This window comes from Rutidosis leptorrhynchoides, chromosome 8 (genome assembly GCF_046630445.1).
Source record: "Rutidosis leptorrhynchoides isolate AG116_Rl617_1_P2 chromosome 8, CSIRO_AGI_Rlap_v1, whole genome shotgun sequence".
Taxonomy (NCBI): Eukaryota; Viridiplantae; Streptophyta; class Magnoliopsida; order Asterales; family Asteraceae; genus Rutidosis; species Rutidosis leptorrhynchoides.
Window position 1 is genome coordinate 207249372 of NC_092340.1, and position 21312 is coordinate 207270683.

Consider the following 21312-nt stretch of genomic DNA (forward strand, 5'->3'; position numbering starts at 1 on the left):
CTATTTAAGGCGAGATCAGTTTGTAAGACATTCGAAGAACGTTCCAAGAATGCCTTGGTTTATAAAAGGCTTTCGTTCGAAAGATGGGGGATATCACATTGGGAAATCCATAAGTTACGATGTGTTTACTTTGACGCATATATTGTGGGGAACCCAAATGCTATTTTACGCAATGGGTTAAGAAATTATTTTGACTCAATATATCCGAATATTGGACTTCGTGATTTAGAAAAAGCGGCTAACATGCAATATAAAGAAGCATGTTATGCTTACGGATTAGTAATGTTCGCTTCTCACCAAAGTGAGAACAAGAACATCGGGCTACAACTATTAAACAAAACGTTCCCACAAGTAACGGAGTCGGTAATTGGGGTAAGAAATTGTAGTGACCCGAACTTTTCCATGTTTATATATATTAATTGAGATTGATATTTACATGATTAAATGTTTCCAACATGTTAAGCAATCAAACTTGTTAAGACTTGATTAATTGAAATATGTTTCATATAGACAATTGACCACCCAAGTTGACCGGTGATTCACGAACGTTAAAACTTGTAAAAACTATATGATGACATATATATGGATATATATATATAGTTAACATGATACTATGATAAGTAAACATATCATTAAGTATATTAACAATGAACTACATATGTAAAAACAAGGCTACTAACTTAATGATTTTTAAACGAGACATATATGTAACGATTATCGTTGTAAAGACATTTAATATATATATATCATATTAAGAGATATTCATACATGATAATATCATGATAATATAATAATTTAAAATCTCATTTGATATTATAAACATTGGGTTAACAATATTTAACAAGATCGTTAACCTAAAGGTTTCAAAACAACACTTACATGTAACGACTAACGATGACTTAACGACTCAGTTAAAATGTATATACATGTAGTGTTTTAATATGTATTTATACACTTTTGAAAGACTTCAATACACTTATCAAAATACTTCTACTTAACAAAAATGCTTACAATTACATCCTCGTTCAGTTTCATCAACAATTCTACTCGTATGCACCCGTATTCGTACTCGTACAATACACAGCTTTTAGATGTATGAACTATTGGTATATACACTCCAATGATCAGCTCTTAGCAGCCCATGTGAGTCACCTAACACATGTGGGAACCATCATTTGGCAACTAGCATGAAATATCTCATAAAATTACAAAAATATGAGTAATCATTCATGACTTATTTACATGAAAACAAAATTACATATCCTTTATATCTAATCCATACACCAACGACCAAAAACACCTACAAACACTTTCATTCTTCAATTTTCTTCATCTAATTGATCTCTCTCAAGTTCTATCTTCAAGTTCTAAGTGTTCTTCATAAATTCCAAAAGTTCTAGTTTCATAAAACCAAAAATACTTTCAAGTTTGCTAGCTCACTTCCAATCTTGTAAGGTGATCATCCAACCTCAAGAAATCTTTGTTTCTTACAGTAGGTTATCATTCTAATACAAGGTAATAATCATATTCAAACTTTGGTTCAATTTCTATAACTATAACAATCTTATTTCAAGTGATGATCTTACTTGAACTTGTTTTCGTGTCATGATTCTGCTTCAAGAACTTCGAGCCATCCAAGGATCCATTGAAGCTAGATCCATTTTTCTCTTTTCCAGTAGGTTTATCCAAGGAACTTAAGGTAGTAATGATGTTCATAACATCATTCGATTCATACATATAAAGCTATCTTATTCGAAGGTTTAAACTTGTAATCACTAGAACATAGTTTAGTTAATTCTAAACTTGTTCGCAAACAAAAGTTAATCCTTCTAACTTGACTTTTAAAATCAACTAAACACATGTTCTATATCTATATGATATGCTAACTTAATGATTTAAAACCTGGAAACACGAAAAACACCGTAAAACCGGATTTACGCCGTCGTAGTAACACCGCGGGCTGTTTTGGGTTAGTTAATTAAAACTATGATAAACTTTGATTTAAAAGTTGTTATTCTGAGAAAATGATTTTTATTATGAACATGAAACTATATCCAAAAATTATGGTTAAACTCAAAGTAGAAGTATGTTTTCTAAAATGGTCATCTAGACGTCGTTCTTTCGACTGAAATGACTACCTTTACAAAAACGACTTGTAACTTATTTTTCCGACTATAAACCTATAATTTTTCTGTTTAGATTCATAAAATAGAGTTCAATATGAAACCATAGCAATTTGATTCACTCAAAACGGATTTAAAATGAAGAAGTTATGGGTAAAACAAGATTGGATAATTTTTCTCATTTTAGCTACGTGAAAATTGGTAACAAATCTATTCCAACCATAACTTAATCAACTTGTATTGTATATTATGTAATCTTGAGATACCATAGACACGTATACAATGTTTCGACCTATCATGTCGACACATCTATATATATTTCGGAACAACCATAGACAATCTATATGTGAATGTTGGAGTTAGCTATACAGGGTTGAGGTTGATTCCAAAATATATATAGTTTGAGTTGTGATCAATACTGAGATACGTATACACTGGGTCGTGAATTGATTCAAGATAATATTTATCAATTTATTTCTGTACATCTAACTGTGGACAACTAGTTGTAGGTTACTAATGAGGACAGCTGACTTAATAAACTTAAAACATCAAAATATATTAAAAGTGTTGTAAATATATTTTGAACATACTTTGATATATATGTATATATTGTTATAGGTTCGTGAATCAACCAGTGGCCAAGTCTTACTTCCCGACGAAGTAAAAACTGTGAAAGTGAGTTATAGTCCCACTTTTAAAATCTAATATTTTTGGGATGAGAATACATGCAGGTTTTATAAATGATTTACAAAATAGACACAAGTACGTGAAACTACATTCTATGGTTGAATTATCGAAATCGAATATGCCCCTTTTTATTAAGTCTGGTAATCTAAGAATTAGGGAACAGACACCCTAATTGACGCGAATCCTAAAGATAGATCTATCGGGCCCAACAAGCCCCATCCAAAGTACCGGATGCTTTAGTACTTCGAAATTTATATCATATCCGAAGGGTGTCCCGGAATGATGGGGATATTCTTATATATGCATCTTGTTAATGTCGGTTACCAGGTGTTCACCATATGAATGATTTTTATCTCTATGTATGGGATGTGTATTAAAATATGAAATCTTGTGGTCTATTATTATGATTTGATATATATAGGTTAAACCTATAACTCACCAACATTTTTGTTGACGTTTAAAGCATGTTTATTCTCAGGTGAATACTAAGAGCTTCCGCTGTTGCATACTAAAATAAGGACAAGATTTGGAGTCCATGTTTGAATGATATTGTGTAAAAACTGCATTCAAGAAACTGATTTCGATGTAACATATTTGTATTGTAAACCATTATGTAATGGTCGTGTGTAAACAGGATATTTTAGATTATCATTATTTGATAATCTACGTAAAGCTTTTTAAACCTTTATTTATGAAATAAAGGTTATGGTTTGTTTTAAAATGAATGCAGTCTTTGAAAAACGTCTCATATAGAGGTCAAAACCTCGCAACGAAATCAATTAATATGGAACGTTTTTAATCAATAAGAACGGGACATTTCAGTTGGTATCCGAGCGTTGGTCTTAGAGAACCAGAATTTTGCATTAGTGTGTCTTATCGAGTTTGTTAGGATGCATTAGTGAGTCTGGACTTCGACCGTGTTTACTTGAAAAATGATTGCTTAACAAATTTTGTTGGAAACTATATATTTTTAACATGTGAATATTATGTGATATATTAATCTCTTAACGCGTTTGATATTATGTGATAGATGTCTACCTCTAGAACAAGTCCCATTGACTCACCTAATAATAATGAAGAGTCAAATGTAAATTGGAATGATTCGTGGACTGATTCACAAGTTCCCGAAGAGGAACCGGAAGAAGAGTCGGAACCGAAAGAAGAGTCAGAACCGGAAGAAGAATCGGAACCGGAAGAAGAATCGGAACCAGATGAAGAAATAGAACCGGTGGGGGAAATAATAAAACGGTTAAGTAAAAGAAAATCCTCAACCAACCGACCAAGGTTAATTATGGTCAATGGTGTTTCCGCCAAGGAAGCAAAATATTGGGAGGATTACCAATTCTCCGATGAATCGGATTCCGACGAGAATTCCGATGATGTTATAGAAATTACCCCAACTGAATTTAAAAAGTTAAAAGAAAATAATAAGGGAAAGGGCATAAAAATAGAGAAATATAATTTCAACCCCGATGAACTTTATATGTATCGTCAACCCCCGAAGTCCTTAAGTTGTAACAATGACCCGGGAACCTCTAAACCACCAGGTTTTTCTAAACCAATGTGGAAAATTACGGCTCGTATTAGGGGAACATCATATATCCCTAGAAACTTGGCAAAACGAACCAAAACCGAAGAAGAAGAAACAAGCGAGTCGGAATAAGATAGTTGTATTCGTGTGGTGTAATATATGTAATATAGTGTGCTTATGCTTTATGATATATGTAAAAATTGCTTGTATTAATAAGTATTTTTTTTTATGAATCTAACTCTTGTCTATTTTACAGTATAAAAACACAAAATGGATAGACAACCCAATATTTTAAGAGACCTACCCGGAGACATGATTGATGAAATCTTGTCTAGAGTCGGTCAGAATTCTTCGGCACAACTATTTAAGGCGAGATCAGTTTGTAAGACATTCGAAGAACTTTCCAAGAATGTCTTGGTTTATAAGAGACTTTCGTTTGAAAGATGGGGGATATCACATTGGGAAACCAATAAGTTACGATGTGTTTACTTTGACGCATATATTGCGGGGAACCCAAATGCTATTTTACGCAATGGGTTAAGAAATTATTTTGACTCAATATATCCGAATATTGGACTTCGTGATTTAGAAAAAGCGGCTAACATGCAACATAAAGAAGCATGTTATGCTTACGGATTAGTAATGTTCGCTTCTCACCAAAGTGAGAACAAGAACATCGGACTACAACTATTAAACAAAACGTTCCCACAAGTGACGGAGTCGGTAATTGGGGTAAGAAATGAGGTTTTTAGATTGTTACGGGACTGTTGGACATTACGTAACCCTCGTCCCTTTGATGACGTTACAACACGCTGTCTTATCAACGGCCATAACGGTTATGTTCCACAAGACCAAGGATGGGAAGTAATCCTAGTAAAACCAGAATGCATGACTTGTTTCTGGACGTATGAATTACGTGTCTTTATTGCCTTTGCTGAACGACTTGTGTACTAGCTAGAATTATCTTCACAACCATCTTGTATCAAATTTATTGTGTGCTATATTTCATGCTATATGTAAAATAACCGGTATTGTAAGTTTGTAAAATATTGTGTAAAAGTTTGAACGCGAAATATTATTATAATCAGTTTTTCATATAGAATTGTAGTAGTTGAATTGTATATTAGCTACTAAGTATGAACTTAACGGGTAGGTACTACCCGAATTTAAACTTATAAAACGCTAATATGAAGAAAAAGCTTTTATAAATGAGTTCATATTATGCTACGAAATACTATTAACTACTCTTAATATTCTGTATGATTAACTTGTTCCATTAAACTATTTTGAAGGAAATGGCACCGACTACTCGACACACCGTGAATATGAATGAAGAGGAATTCCGTACTTTTCTAGCTTCAAACTTAGCCGCAGTACAGGCTGCGCTACATACCAACAATAACCTTGGATCTAGCAGTACAGGAAATCGTGTAGGATGCACCTACAAAGAATTCACTGCCTACAAACCTTTGGAATTTGATGGAACCGAAGGACCGATCGGATTGAAACGGTGGACCGAGATGGTTGAATCGGTGTTTGCCATAAGTAAGTGTACTGAAGAGGACAAAGTGAAGTACGCTACGCATACCTTCACAGGTTCTGCGTTAACATGGTGGAATACCTATCTAGAGCAAGTGGGACAAGACGATGCGTACGCACTACCGTGGTCAGCATTCAAGCACTTGATGAACGAGAAATACCGTCCCAGAACCGAGGTCAATAAGCTCAAGACAGAACTTAGAGGGTTACGAACCCAAGGATTTGATATTACCACGTACGAAAGACGATTCACAGAATTGTGCCTATTGTGTCCGGGAGCATTCGAAGATGATGAAGAGAAGATCGACGCGTTTGTAAAAGGATTACCGGAAAGAATCCAAGAAGATATAAGTTCACATGAGCCCGCCTCCATACAACAGGCATGTAGAATGGCTCACAAACTAGTGAACCAGATTGAAGAAAGAATTTTAGGAACAGACTGCTGAAGAGGCCAATGTGAAGCAAGTCAAAAGAAAGTGGGAGGAAAACGGTGATAAGAATCACCAATACAACAACAACAGCAATTACAACAATAATCGCAACAATTATCCCAGCAATCGCAACATCAATCGCAACTACAACAAACGGCCCAACAACAACAACAACAACAACAACAACAACAACAACAGCAGCAACTACAACAATCATCCCAACAACAATAATAACCGCAACAACAACAACAATCAGAAGCAGCTATGCCAAAGGTGTGAAAAGTATCACTCGGGGTTCTGCACCAAATTTTGCAACAAATGTAAAAGAAATGGTCATAGCGCAGCGAAGTGTGAGGTCTACGGACCAGGGGTTAATAGAACCAAAGGAACAAATGGTGTCGGAACGAGTAATGGCGGAGCAAGTAGTGTCGGAGCAAGTTATGCCAATGTAGTTTGTTATAAATGTGGAAAACCGGGCCACATCATTAGAAATTGCCCGAACCAGGAGAACACGAATGGACAAGGCCGCGGAAGAGTTTTCAATATTAATGCGGCAGAGGCACAGGAAGACCCGGAGCTTGTTAAGGGTACGTTTCTTATTGACAATAAATCTGCTTACGTTTTATTTGATTCGGGTGCGGATAGAAGCTATATGAGTAGAGATTTTTGTGCTAAATTAAGTTGTCCATTGACGCCTTTGGTTAGTAAATTTTTACTCGAATTAGCAAATGGTAAATTAATTTCAGCAGATAATATATGTCGGAATCGAGAAATTAAACTGGTTAGCGAAACATTTAAGATTGATTTGATACCAGTAGAGTTAGGGAGTTTTGATGTGATAATCGGTATGGACTGGTTGAAAGAAGTGAAAGCAGAGATCGTTTGTTACAAAAATGCAATTCGCATTATACGAGAAAAAGGAAAACCCTTAATGGTGTACGGAGAAAAGGGCAACACGAAGCTACATCTTATTAGTAATTTGAAGGCACAAAAACTAATAAGAAAAGGTTGCTATGCTGTTCTAGCACATGTCGAGAAAGTACAAACTGAAGAAAAGAGCATCAATGATGTTCCCGTCGCAAAAGAATTTCCCGATGTATTTCCGAAAGAATTACCGGGATTACCCCCACATCGATCCGTTGAATTTCAAATAGATCTTGTACTAGGAGCTGCACCAATAGCTCGTGCTCCTTACAGACTCGCACCCAGCGAAATGAAAGAACTGCAAAGCCAATTACAAGAACTTTTAGAGCGTGGTTTCATTCGACCAAGCACATCACCGTGGGGAGCTCCTGTTTTGTTTGTCAAGAAGAAAGATGGTACATTCAGGTTGTGTATCGACTACTGAGAGTTGAACAAACTTACCATCAAGAACCGCTACCCACTACCGAGAATCGACGACTTATTTGATCAACTACAAGGCTCGTCTGTTTATTCAAAGATTGACTTACGTTCCGGGTATCATCAAATGCGGGTGAAAGAAGATGATATTCCAAAGACTGCTTTCAGAACACGTTACGGTCATTACGAGTTTATGGTCATGCCGTTTGGTTTAACTAATGCACCAGCTGTGTTCATGGACCTTATGAACCGAGTGTGTGGACCATACCTTGACAAGTTTGTCATTGTTTTCATTGATGACATACTTATTTACTCAAAGAATGACCAAGAACACGGTGAACATTTGAGAAAGGTGTTAGAAGTATTGAGGAAGTAAGAATTGTACGCTAAGTTTTCAAAGTGTGCATTTTGGTTGGAAGAAGTTCAATTCCTCGGTCACATAGTGAACAAAGAAGGTATTAAGGTGGATCCGGCAAAGATAGAAACTGTTGAAAAGTGGGAAACCCCGAAAATTCCGAAACACATACGCCAGTTTTTAGGACAAGCTGGTTACTACAGAAGGTTCATCCAAGACTTTTCCAGAATAGCAAAACCCTTGACTGCATTAACGCATAAAGGGAAGAAATTTGAATGGAATGATGAACAAGAGAAAGCGTTTCAGTTATTGAAGAAAAAGCTAACTACGACACCTATATTGTCATTGCCTGAAGGGAATGATGATTTTGTAATTTATTGTGACGCATCAAAGCAAGGTCTCGGTTGTGTATTAATGCAACGAGCGAAGGTGATTGCTTATGCGTCTAGACAATTGAAGATTCACGAACAAAATTATACGACGCATGATTTGGAATTAGGCGCGGTTGTTTTTGCATTAAAGACTTGGAGGCACTACTTATATGGGGTCAAAAGTATTATATATACCGACCACAAAAGTCTTCAACACATATTTAATCAGAAACAACTGAATATGAGGCAGCGTAGGTGGATTGAATTATTGAATGATTACGACTTTGAGATTCGTTACCACCCGGGGAAGGCAAATGTGGTAGCCGATGCCTTGAGCAGGAAGGACAGAGAACCCATTCGAGTAAAATCTATGAATATAATGATTCATAATAACCTTACTACTCAAATAAAGGAGGCGCAACAAGGAGTTTTAAAAGAAGGAAATTTAAAGGATGAAATACCCAAAGGATCGGAGAAGCATCTTAATATTCGGGAAGACGGAACCCGGTATAGGGCTGAAAGGATTTGGGTACCAAAATTTGGAGATATGAGAGAAATGGTACTTAGAGAAGCTCATAAAACCAGATACTCAATACATCCTGGAACGGGGAAGATGTACAAGGATCTCAAGAAACATTTTTGGTGGCCGGGTATGAAAGCCGATGTTGCTAAATACGTAGGAGAATGTTTGACGTGTTCTAAGGTCAAAGCTGAGCATCAGAAACCATCAGGTCTACTTCAACAACCTGAAATCCCGGAATGGAAATGGGAAAACATTACCATGGATTTCATCACTAAATTGCCAAGGACTGCAAGTGGTTTTGATACTATTTGGGTAATAGTTGATCGTCTCACCAAATCAGCACACTTCCTGCCAATAAGAGAAGATGACAAGATGGAGAAGTTAGCACGACTGTATTTGAAGGAAGTCGTCTCCAGACATGGAATACCAATCTCTATTATCTCTGATAGGGATGGCAGATTTATTTCAAGATTCTGGCAGATATTACAGCAAGCATTAGGAACTCGTCTAGACATGAGTACTGCCTATCATCCACAAACTGATGGACAGAGCGAAAGGACGATACAAACGCTTGAAGACATGCTACGAGCATGTGTTATTGATTTCGGAAACAGTTGGGATCGACATCTACCGTTAGCAGAATTTTCCTACAACAACAGCTACCATTCAAGCATTGAGATGGCGCCGTTTGAAGCACTTTATGGTAGAAAGTGCAAGTCTCCGATTTGTTGGAGTCAAGTGGGGGATAGACAGATTACGGGTCCGGAGATTATACAAGAAACTACCGAGAAGATCATCCAAATTCAACAACGGTTGAAAACCGCAAAAAGTCGACAAAAGAGCTACGCTGACATTAAAAGAAAAGATATAGAATTTGAAATTGGAGAGATGGTCATGCTTAAAGTTGCACCTTGGAAAGGCGTTGTTCGATTTGGTAAACGAGGGAAATTAAATCCAAGGTATATTGGACCATTCAAGATTATTGATCGTGTCGGACCAGTAGCTTACCGACTTGAGTTACCTCAACAACTCGCGGCTGTACATAACACTTTCCACGTCTCGAATTTGAAGAAATATTTTGCTAAAGAAGATCTCACTATTCCGTTAGATGAAATCCAAATCAACGAAAAACTTCAATTCATCGAAGAACCCGTCGAAATAATGGATCGTGAGGTTAAAAGACTTAAGCAAAACCAGATACCAATTGTTAAGGTTCGATGGAATGCTCGTAGAGGACCTGAGTTCACCTGGGAGCGTGAAGATCAGATGAAGAAGAAATACCCGCATCTATTTCCAGAAGATTCGTCAACACCTTCAACAGCTTAAAATTTCGGGACGAAATTTATTTAACGGGTAGGTACTGTAGTGACCCGAACTTTTCCATGTTTATATATATTAATTGAGATTGATATTTACATGATTAAATGTTTCCAACATGTTAAGCAATCAAACTTGTTAAGACTTGATTAATTGAAATATGTTTCATATAGACAATTGACCACCCAAGTTGACCGATGATTCACGAACGTTAAAACTTGTAAAAACTATATGATGACATATATATGGATATATATATATATATAGTTAACATGATACTATGATAAGTAAACATATCATTAAGTATATTAACAATGAACTACATATGTAAAAACAAGGCTACTAACTTAATGATTTTTAAACGAGACATATATGTAACGATTATCGTTGTAAAGACATTTAATATATATATATATATATCATATTAAGAGATATTCATACATGATAATATCATGATAATATAATAATTTAAAATCTCATTTGATATTATAAACATTGGGTTAACAACATTTAACAAGATCGTTAACCTAAAGGTTTCAAAACAACACTTACATGTAACGACTAACGATGACTTAACGACTCAGTTAAAATGTATATACATGTAGTGTTTTAATATGTATTTATACACTTTTGAAAGACTTCAATACACTTATCAAAATACTTCTACTTAACAAAAATGCTTACAATTACATCCTCGTTCAGTTTCTTCAACAATTCTACTCGTATGCACCCGTATTCGTACTCGTACAATACACAGCTTTTAGATGTATGTACTATTGGTATATACACTCCAATGATCAGCTCTTAGCAGCCCATGTGAGTCACCTAACACATGTGGGAACCATCATTTGGCAACTAGCATGAAATATCTCATAAAATTACAAAAATATGAGTAATCATTCATGACTTATTTACATGAAAACAAAATTACATATCCTTTATATCTAATCCATACACCAACGACCAAAAACACCTACAAACACTTTCATTCTTCAATTTTCTTCATCTAATTGATCTCTCTCAAGTTCTATCTTCAAGTTCTAAGTGTTCTTCATAAATTCCAAAAGTTCTAGTTTCATAAAATCAAGAATACTTTCAAGTTTGCTAGCTCACTTCCAATCTTGTAAGGTGATCATCCAACCTCAAGAAATCTTTGTTTCTTACAGTAGGTTATCATTCTAATACAAGGTAATAATCATATTCAAACTTTGGTTCAATTTCTATAACTATAACAATCTTATTTCAAGTGATGATCTTACTTGAACTTGTTTTCGTGTCATGATTCTGCTTCAAGAACTTCGAGCCATCCAAGGATCCATTGAAGCTAGATCCATTTTTCTCTTTTCAAGTAGGTTTATCCAAGGAACTTAAGGTAGTAATGATGTTCATAACATCATTCGATTCATACATATAAAGCTATCTTATTCGAAGGTTTAAACTTATAATCACTAGAACATAGTTTAGTTAATTCTAAACTTGTTCGCAAACAAAAGTTAATCCTTCTAACTTGACTTTTAAAATCAACTAAACACATGTTCTATATCTATATGATATGCTAACTTAATGATTTAAAACCTGGAAACACGAAAAACACCGTAAAACCGGATTTACGCCGTCGTAGTAACACCGCGGGCTGTTTTGGGTTAGTTAATTAAAAACTATGATAAACTTTGATTTAAAAGTTGTTATTCTGAGAAAATGATTTTTATTATGAACATGAAACTATATCCAAAAATTATGGTTAAACTCAAAGTGGAAGTATGTTTTCTAAAATGGTCATCTAGACGTCGTGCTTTCGACTGAAATGACTACTTTTACAAAAACGACTTGTAACTTATTTTTCCGACTATAAACCTATAATTTTTCTGTTTAGATTCATAAAATAGAGTTCAATATGAAACCATAGCAATTTGATTCACTCAAAACGGATTTAAAATGAAGAAGTTATGGGTAAAACAAGATTGGATAATTTTTCTCATTTTAGCTACGTGAAAATTGGTAACAAATCTATTCCAATCATAACTTAATCAACTTGTATTGTATATTATGTAATCTTGAGATACCATAGACACGTATACAATGTTTCGACCTATCATGTCGACACATCTATATATATTTCGGAACAACCATAGACAATCTATATGTGAATGTTGGAGTTAGCTATACAGGGTTGAGGTTGATTCCAAAATATATATAGTTTGAGTTGTGATCAATACTGAGATACGTATACACTGGGTCGTGGATTGATTCAAGATAATATTTATCGATTTATTTCTGTACATCTAACTGTGGACAACTAGTTGTAGGTTACTAATGAGGACATCTGACTTAATAAACTTAAAACATCAAAATATATTAAAAGTGTTGTAAATATATTTTGAACATACTTTGATATATATGTATATATTGTTATAGGTTCGTGAATCAACCAGTGGCCAAGTCTTACTTCCCGACGAAGTAAAAACTGTGAAAGTGAGTTATAGTCCCACTTTTAAAATCTAATATTTTTGGGATGAGAATACATGCAGATTTATAAATGATTTACAAAATAGACACAAATACGTGAAACTACATTCTATGGTTGAATTATCGAAATCGAATATGCCCCTTTTTATTAAGTCTGGTAATCTAAGAAGTAGGGAACAGACACCCTAATTGACGCGAATCCTAAAGATAGATCTATCGAGCCCAACAAGCCCCATCCAAAGTACCGGATGCTTTAGTACTTCGAAATTTATATCATATCCGAAGGGTGTCCCGGAATGATGGGGATATTCTTATATATGCATCTTGTTAATGTCGGTTACCAGGTGTTCACCATATGAATGATTTTTATCTCTATGTATGGGATGTGTATTAAAATATGAAATCTTGTGGTCTATTATTATGATTTGATATATATAGGTTAAACCTATAACTCACCAACATTTTTGTTGACGTTTAAAGCATGTTTATTCTCAGGTGAATACTAAGAGCTTCCGCTGTTGCATACTAAAATAAGGACAAGATTTGGAGTCCATGTTTGAATGATATTGTGTAAAAACTGCATTCAAGAAACTGATTTCGATGTAACATATTTGTATTGTAAACCATTATGTAATGGTCGTGTGTAAACAGGATATTTTAGATTATCATTATTTGATAATCTACGTAAAGCTTTTTAAACCTTTATTTATGAAATAACGGTTATGGTTTGTTTTAAAATGAATGCAGTCTTTGAAAAACGTCTCATATAGAGGTCAAAACCTCGCAACGAAATCAATTAATATGGAACGTTTTTAATCAATAAGAACGGGACATTTCAGAAATGAGGTTTTTAGATTGTTACGGGACTGTTGGACATTACGTAACCCTCGTCCCTATGACGACGTTACAACACGCTGTCTTATCAACGGCCATAACGGTTATGTTCCACAAGACCAAGGATGGGAAGTAATCCTAGTAAAACCAGAATGCATGACTTGTTTCTGGACGTATGAATTACGTGTCTTTATTGCCTTTGCTGAACGACTTGTGTACTAGCTAGAATTATCTTCACAACCATCTTGTATCAAATTTATTGTGTGCTATATTTCATGCTATATGTAAAATAAACGGTATTGTAAGTTTGTAAAATATTGTGTAAAAGTTTGAACGCGAAATATTATTATAATCAGTTTTTCATATAGAATTGTAGTAGTTGAATTGTATATTAGCTACTAAGTATGAACTTAACGGGTAGGTACTACCCGAATTTAAACTTATAAAACGCTAATATGAAGAAAAAGCTTTTATAAATGAGTTCATATTATGCTACGAAATACTATTAACTACTCTTAATATTCTGTATGATTAACTTGTTCCATTTGACTATTTTGAAGGAAATGGCACCGACTACTCGACACACCGTGAATATGAATGGAGAGGAATTCCGTACTTTTCTAGCTTCAAACATAGCCGCAGTACAGGCTGCGCTACATACCAACAATAACCTTGAATCTAGCAGTACAGGAAATCGTGTAGGATGCACCTACAAAGAATTCACTGCCTGCAAACCTTTGGAATTTGATGGAACCGAAGGACCGATCGGATTGAAATGGTGGACCGAGACGGTCGAATCGGTGTTTGCCATAAGTAAGTGTACTGAAGAGGACAAAGTGAAGTACGCTACGCATACCTTCACAGGTTCTGCGTTAACATGGTGGAATACCTATCTAGAGCAAGTGGGACAAGACGATGCGTACGCACTACCGTGGTCAGCATTCAAGCACTTGATGAACGAGAAGTACCGTCCCAGAACCGAGGTCAATAAGCTAAAGACAGAACTTAGAGGGTTACGAACCCAAGGATTTGATATTACCACGTACGAAAGACGATTCACAGAATTGTGCCTATTGTGTCCGGGAGCATTCGAAGATGAGGAAGAGAAGATCGACGCGTTTGTGAAAGGATTACCGGAAAGAATCCAAGAAGATATAAGTTCACACGAGCCCGCCTCTGTCATAACCCGTCCTTAACCATAAGAACGAGTTAGATAACGTATGATTTCATTGCGAGGTATTGACCTCTATATGCGACATTTTTAAAAGAACAACTGCATTTATTTTACATTACAAACCATAACTCTTATTTTAATACAAGCTTTAAACAATAAAAAGATGATTATCGTTTAGCGATAATCTTAGACTTACAAACTTTACATGTGATGATAACAATACGATTTCTAGCATATTTTACATTACAAATCCTCCGATATGCAGTTTTATTTTTGACACAAATATGCATACTCAAGATCTTGTTTAAATTCAACATGTTGAATTTAAACAAGATCTTGAGTATGCATATTTGTGTCAAAAATAAAACTGCATATCGGAGGATTTGTAATGTAAAATATGCTAGAAATCGTATTGTTATCATCACATGTAAAGTTTGTAAGTCTAAGATTATCGCTAAACGATAATCATCTTTTTATTGTCTAAAGCTTGTATTAAAATAAGAGTTATGGTTTGTAATGTAAAATAAATGCAGTTGTTCTTTTAAAAATGTCGCATATAGAGGTCAATATCTCGCAATGAAATCATACGTTATCTAACTCGTTCTTATGGTTAAGGACAGGTTATGACATGTGGTATCAGAGCGGTGGTCTTAGCGAACCAGGTTTGCATTAGTGTGTCTAACTGATAAGTCGTTCGGATACATTAGTAAGTCTGGACTTTGACCGGGTCTGATTTAAAAACTATTGCTTATCATGTTGGTTAAAATTTATATGTAAATATTATGTAGTACTAATGGGTTAGTGGTTGTGTGATAGATGTCGGGCTCAAAACTTGTCATCACGTTCAGCGACTCCGAACCAGAATCTTCAGATGGTGTTCCAGTCATTAACCTATCCGATGACGAAAATAATATCTTTGGGGAAGACTCACAAATTCCGGATGAACCGACTATAGAGAACCCGGAAAGTGAACCCGAGGAGGAAAGTGAACCCGAGGAGGAAAGTGAACCTGAGGAGGAAAGTGAACCCGAGGAAGAAATACAGGAAATTACAAAAGACGAGTTCGAACTAGGAAAGAAACGAAAGGCTAATGAATTAGAAAATTCAAATCCCGAGTTTAGTAAGGATGATGTGGCACCAACTCCACTAGACACTACCACCCCTATTTCCGCTATTCTTATTCGTTCTATCCCGGCATCCAGTTCTTCAGTCCCACAGCCAAAATATAGGCAGACAGCCAGGATAAGCGTTAAGCGATTCTTTGAACCTAAACGTCCTAGAAAATAGACCAAACGATGCGCTGCCGTATTAAACCATGGGATCATATAATGTTTTGTATAATATTATTAGTGTAGTTTGTTTAATGTTCGATGTAAGATAAGCATATGTAAAATAGTGAAGTGTGAAATGCAATAATTTTCCATGGTTAAGTATTATTTAGATGGTAGTAATTGATTCTGTACTAAGCTATTAAGTATGGACATTAACGGGTAGGTACTACCCTAGATATAATTATAAAACGCTAATAAGAAGAAAAGGCTTTTATAATAATACCTGGTTCATATTATTAATAAGCTATAATGTACTGTAAATATACACTACATCTATAATATTCCATGTGAATAATTATTTTCTTTTCATTCTTATAGAAGAATATGGCGCGATTGAACCGAATGACGGAACAAGAAATCCAGGAACTCATCAATCAGCGAGTGAACGACAGAATGTTATGGGTCGAGGCTGCAAGAGGTGCTGCAGTTAACCCAAATCCTCGTGTGGGGTGCACTTACAAAACTTTTCAAGCTTGCAAGCCCTCATCATTCAGTGGAACAGAAGGAGCGATCGGTTTAACCCGGTGGATAGAAAAGATGGAGACTGTGTTTAAAATCAGTGGTTGTGTTGAAAAGGACATGACCAAGTATGCATCGTGCACTTTACAAGATAGTGCACTCACGTGGTGGAAAAATTATGTGAAGGCTGTAGGAGGAGATGTAGCTTATGATACTCCGTGGGAAGAATTCAAAACAATGTTAATCAACGAATATTGTTCAAGGAACGAGGTTAGGAAGTTGGAAGATGAGTTACGAAGTCTGAAGGTTATTGGTACTGAAATCACCAACTACAATCAGCGATTCATGGAATTAGTTTTGCTATGTCCTGAATTGGTTCCAACCGAAGAACGAAAGATTGAAATGTACAAAGATGGTTTGCCCAAAAAGGTCAAGGCAAATGTTACAGCATCGAAACCTAAGACAATTCATGAAGCTATAACCATGGCAAACGAGCTAATGGATCAGGTCATCATGGATAAGAAAGTATCCAATACTGATGGGAAGGTATCAGGTAACAAAAGAAAGTGGAATGGAAATTATGATCGAGGTAACCAACAACAATCTTTTAAGAAACAAGAAAACACGCAAGGTGCGGGTAGTGGTTTAAGCTTTGGTTATAAAGGACAAAATCCTTTATGCAACCGATGCCACAAACATCACTCTGGTTACTGTAATGTGGTATGCAACAAATGTAATCGAAAGGGTCATCTTGCTGAAGATTGTAGGGCTCTCGTTACAAATACAAATGGTACCAAGACTCCTGCCACCAATGCAAATAGAACTGCTTTGGCTACCATTACTTGTTTTGGGTGTGGAAAACAAGGTCACTATAAGAGCCAGTGCCCGAATCCAGAGAAGAATATCGGACCTGCACGTGGGAGAGCATTTGTTATTAATGCTAGAGAGGCATGTGAAGACCCGGAGCTTGTTACGGGTACGTTTACCATTAATAACTTATCCGCATCTATTATATTTGATACTGGTGCTGATAGAAGTTACGTGTGTAGAGACTTTCACGCTAAATTGAATTGCTCATCATTACCTCTAGATGCTAAGTACATGATTGAGTTAGCTAATGGTAAACTAATTAAAGCCGATAAAATTTGCCGTGATTGTAAAATAAATTTAGCCGGAGAAACATTTAAGATTGATTTGATACCCGTAGAATTAGGAAGTTTTGATGTAATAATCGGCATGGACTGGATGTCCAAAATAGGAGCTGAAGTTGTGTGCGCCAAGAAGGCAATTCGCATTCCTCGTAAGGATAAAACGCCAGTAATGATTTATGGAGAGAAGGGTAACTCAAAGCTAAAACTCATTAGTTATTTGAAAGCTCAAAAGTGCTTGAAGAAAGGGTGCTATGCTATCTTAGCACATGTTAATAAAGTCGAAAAGAAAGAAAAAGAGAAGTGCATCAATGACGTGCCTGTGGCAAGAGATTTTCCTGAAGTATTTCCGGAAGAGTTGCCGGGATTACCTCCATTTAGATCTGTAGAATTTCAAATAGATCTTGTACCAGGAGCTGCACCGGTTGCCCGTGCTCCATATAGACTTGCACCGTCCGAGTTAAAAGAACTTCAGAGTCAGTTAAAAGAATTACTGGATCGTGGATTCATACGACCAAGTACTTCACCGTGGGGAGCTCCAATTTTATTCGTCAAGAAGAAAGACGGATCTTTCCGAATGTGTATAGATTATCGTGAATTAAATAAGTTAACTATCAAGAATCGGTATCCACTACCGAGAATTGACGACTTATTTGATCAACTCCAAGGATCATGTGTGTACTCGAAAATTGACCTAAGATCGGGCTATCATCAATTACGTGTCAAAGAAGAAGATATACCGAAAACTGCTTTTCGGACACGCTACGGTCATTACGAATTTTTGGTCATGCCGTTTGGATTGACGAATGCGCCAGCTGTATTCATGGACCTCATGAATCGAGTTTGTAGTCCATATTTAGATAAGTTTGTTATCGTTTTCATTGATGATATTCTTATCTATTCCAAGAGTGAGCAAGAGCATGAGCAGCATTTAGGGTTGATATTAGAGTTGTTAAGAAAAGAACAGCTATATGCTAAATTTTCTAAATGTGCTTTCTGGTTGAAAGAAGTGCAATTTCTTGGCCACGTTTTTAGTAGCAAAGGAATTCAGGTTGATCCAGCAAAAATTAAAGCCATTGAAAAATGGGAGACTCCTAAGACACCAATGCAGATACGCCAATTTTTGGGTTTAGCCGGTTATTATAGAAGGTTTATTCAAGATTTTTCCCGAATAGCTAAGCCGTTGACACCGTTAACGCAAAAAGGGAAGAAATATGAATGGACTTCTGAGCAGGAGAGTGCATTTCAATTACTGAAAAAGAAGTTGACTACGGCGCCTATTTTATCGTTACCAGAAGGGAACGATGATTTTGAAATATATTGTGACGCTTCGCGACAAGGTTTTGGTTGCGTTCTTATGCAACGGAAGAAAGTTATTGCATACGCATCCCGACAATTAAAGATTCACGAGTGGAATTATACGACGCATGATCTAGAACTGGGAGCAGTCGTGTTTGCATTGAAGATATGGAGACACTACTTGTATGGGGTTAAATGCACTGTGTTTACTGATCATAAAAGCCTTCAACATATTTTCGATCAAAAACAGCTGAACATGAGGCAACGTAGGTGGGTTGAGTTAATAAATGACTATGATTGTGAAATTCGTTATCATCCCGGGAAAGCGAACGTGGTGGCCGACGCTCTAAGCAGAAAGGAACGAGAACCAATTCGAGTACGAGCGATGAACATAAAAATTCGCATGAATCTCAACTCACAAATCAAAGAAGTTCAACGAGAAGCACTTACTAAAGAAAATATAGGAAATGAAATAATGAAGAAGTATGAGAAGCAACTCGTTATACGGGAAGATGGAATTCGATATTTTGCAAACCGTATTTGGGTACCGAAGTTGGGTGGATTAAGGAAGTTGATATTGAATGAGGCACATAAGACAAGATACTCGATACATCCTGGAGTTGGAAAGATGTACCAAGATCTTAAGACACATTATTGGTGGCCTAATTTAAAGACAGACGTTGCAACATATGTTGGGGAATGTTTAACTTGTTCCAAAGTCAAAGCTGAACACCAGAAGCCGTCAGGGTTACTTCAACAACCAGAAATCCCAAAATGGAAATGGGATGGTATTACCATGGATTTCATCACGAAGTTACCAAAGACTGCCTGAGGATACGACACCATTTGGGTGATTGTTGATCGTCTCACCAAGTCTGCACATTTCTTGCCTATAAAGGAAACGGATAGAATGGAGAAACTATTACGATTGTATATAAAGGAAGTTGTTTCAAGGCATGGAATACCTATTTCCATTATATCCGATCGTGATAGTAGATTTACATCAAAGTTCTGGCAATCACTACATGAGGCCCTAGGAACTCGTTTGGATATGAGTACCGCGTATCATCCGCAAACCGACGGGCAGAGTGAAAGAACGATTCAGACTCTTGAAGACATGCTCAGGGCATGTGTGATCGATTTTGGAAACGGATGGGATAAATATCTACCATTAGCAGAATTCTCGTATAATAATAGTTATCATGCGAGCATTAAAGCTGCGCCATTCGAAGCATTGTACGGAAGGAAGTGTAGATCTCCTATTTGTTGGAATGAAGTAGGAGATCGACAATTAACTGGTCCCGAGATCATACACGAAACGACTGAGAAGATAGTACAAATCAAGGAGAGATTGAAAACAGCCCGTAGTCGCCAAAAGAGCTACGCCGATGTTCGAAGGAAACCATTAGAGTTTCAGATCGGTGACATGGTTATGTTAAAGGTGTCACCGTGGAAAGGTGTAATACGCTTCGGAAAAAGGGGTAAACTGAACCCAAGATATGTAGGCCCGTTCAAGATTATCGAACGCATTGGACCGGTAGCTTATCGACTCGAGTTACCACAACAACTCGCCGGAGTACATAATACATTTCACGTCTCAAACCTTAAGAAGTGTCTTGCAAAGGAAGATCTCACCATTCCTCTTGAAGAAATCCATGTCGATGAGAAACTACAATTCATCGAAGAACCAATCGAAATCATGGACCGTGAAGTTAAACAGCTCAAGCAGAGCAACATACCGATCGTTAAGGTTCGTTGGAATGCTCGAAGAGGTCCTGAGTTTACTTGGGAACGAGAGGATCAGATGAAACAAAAGTATCCACACTTGTTTCTCGATGACGCAAAATAGGTACAAATTTAAAATTTCGGGACGAAATTTATTTAACGGGGAGGTAATGTAACGACCCGCACTTTTTCGATCGTTCTATACTTATAAGATTAATATTTACATAAATTAAACCTTACCAACATGATAAGCAATCCAAATTGTTGAGATTTATGTTTCCGAAAAGAGATTTACACAACGTTTGACCGTCTAGTTTGACCGATGATATCACGAACTATACAATATATGATAATTATACGTTTGTGTATATATATGTATATATACATATTTAACATGATTAATGAATGTTTTAATATCTCATTTTGTATTAATAACAATAAGTTATAAGTATATTTTGAAACTACTAACTTAAGTTTTCAAAACGATAACCATACGTAACGTTATTTGACATAAATACTTATAATCTATAATGTTTATACATATATCGTATATGTAATGTATTTAATCACTTTTAAGGACTTAAATACATAAAATCATATAAGTGTATTCACAAAAGATAGCTATATTTGAATCCTCATTCTATTTTTCACAAGATTT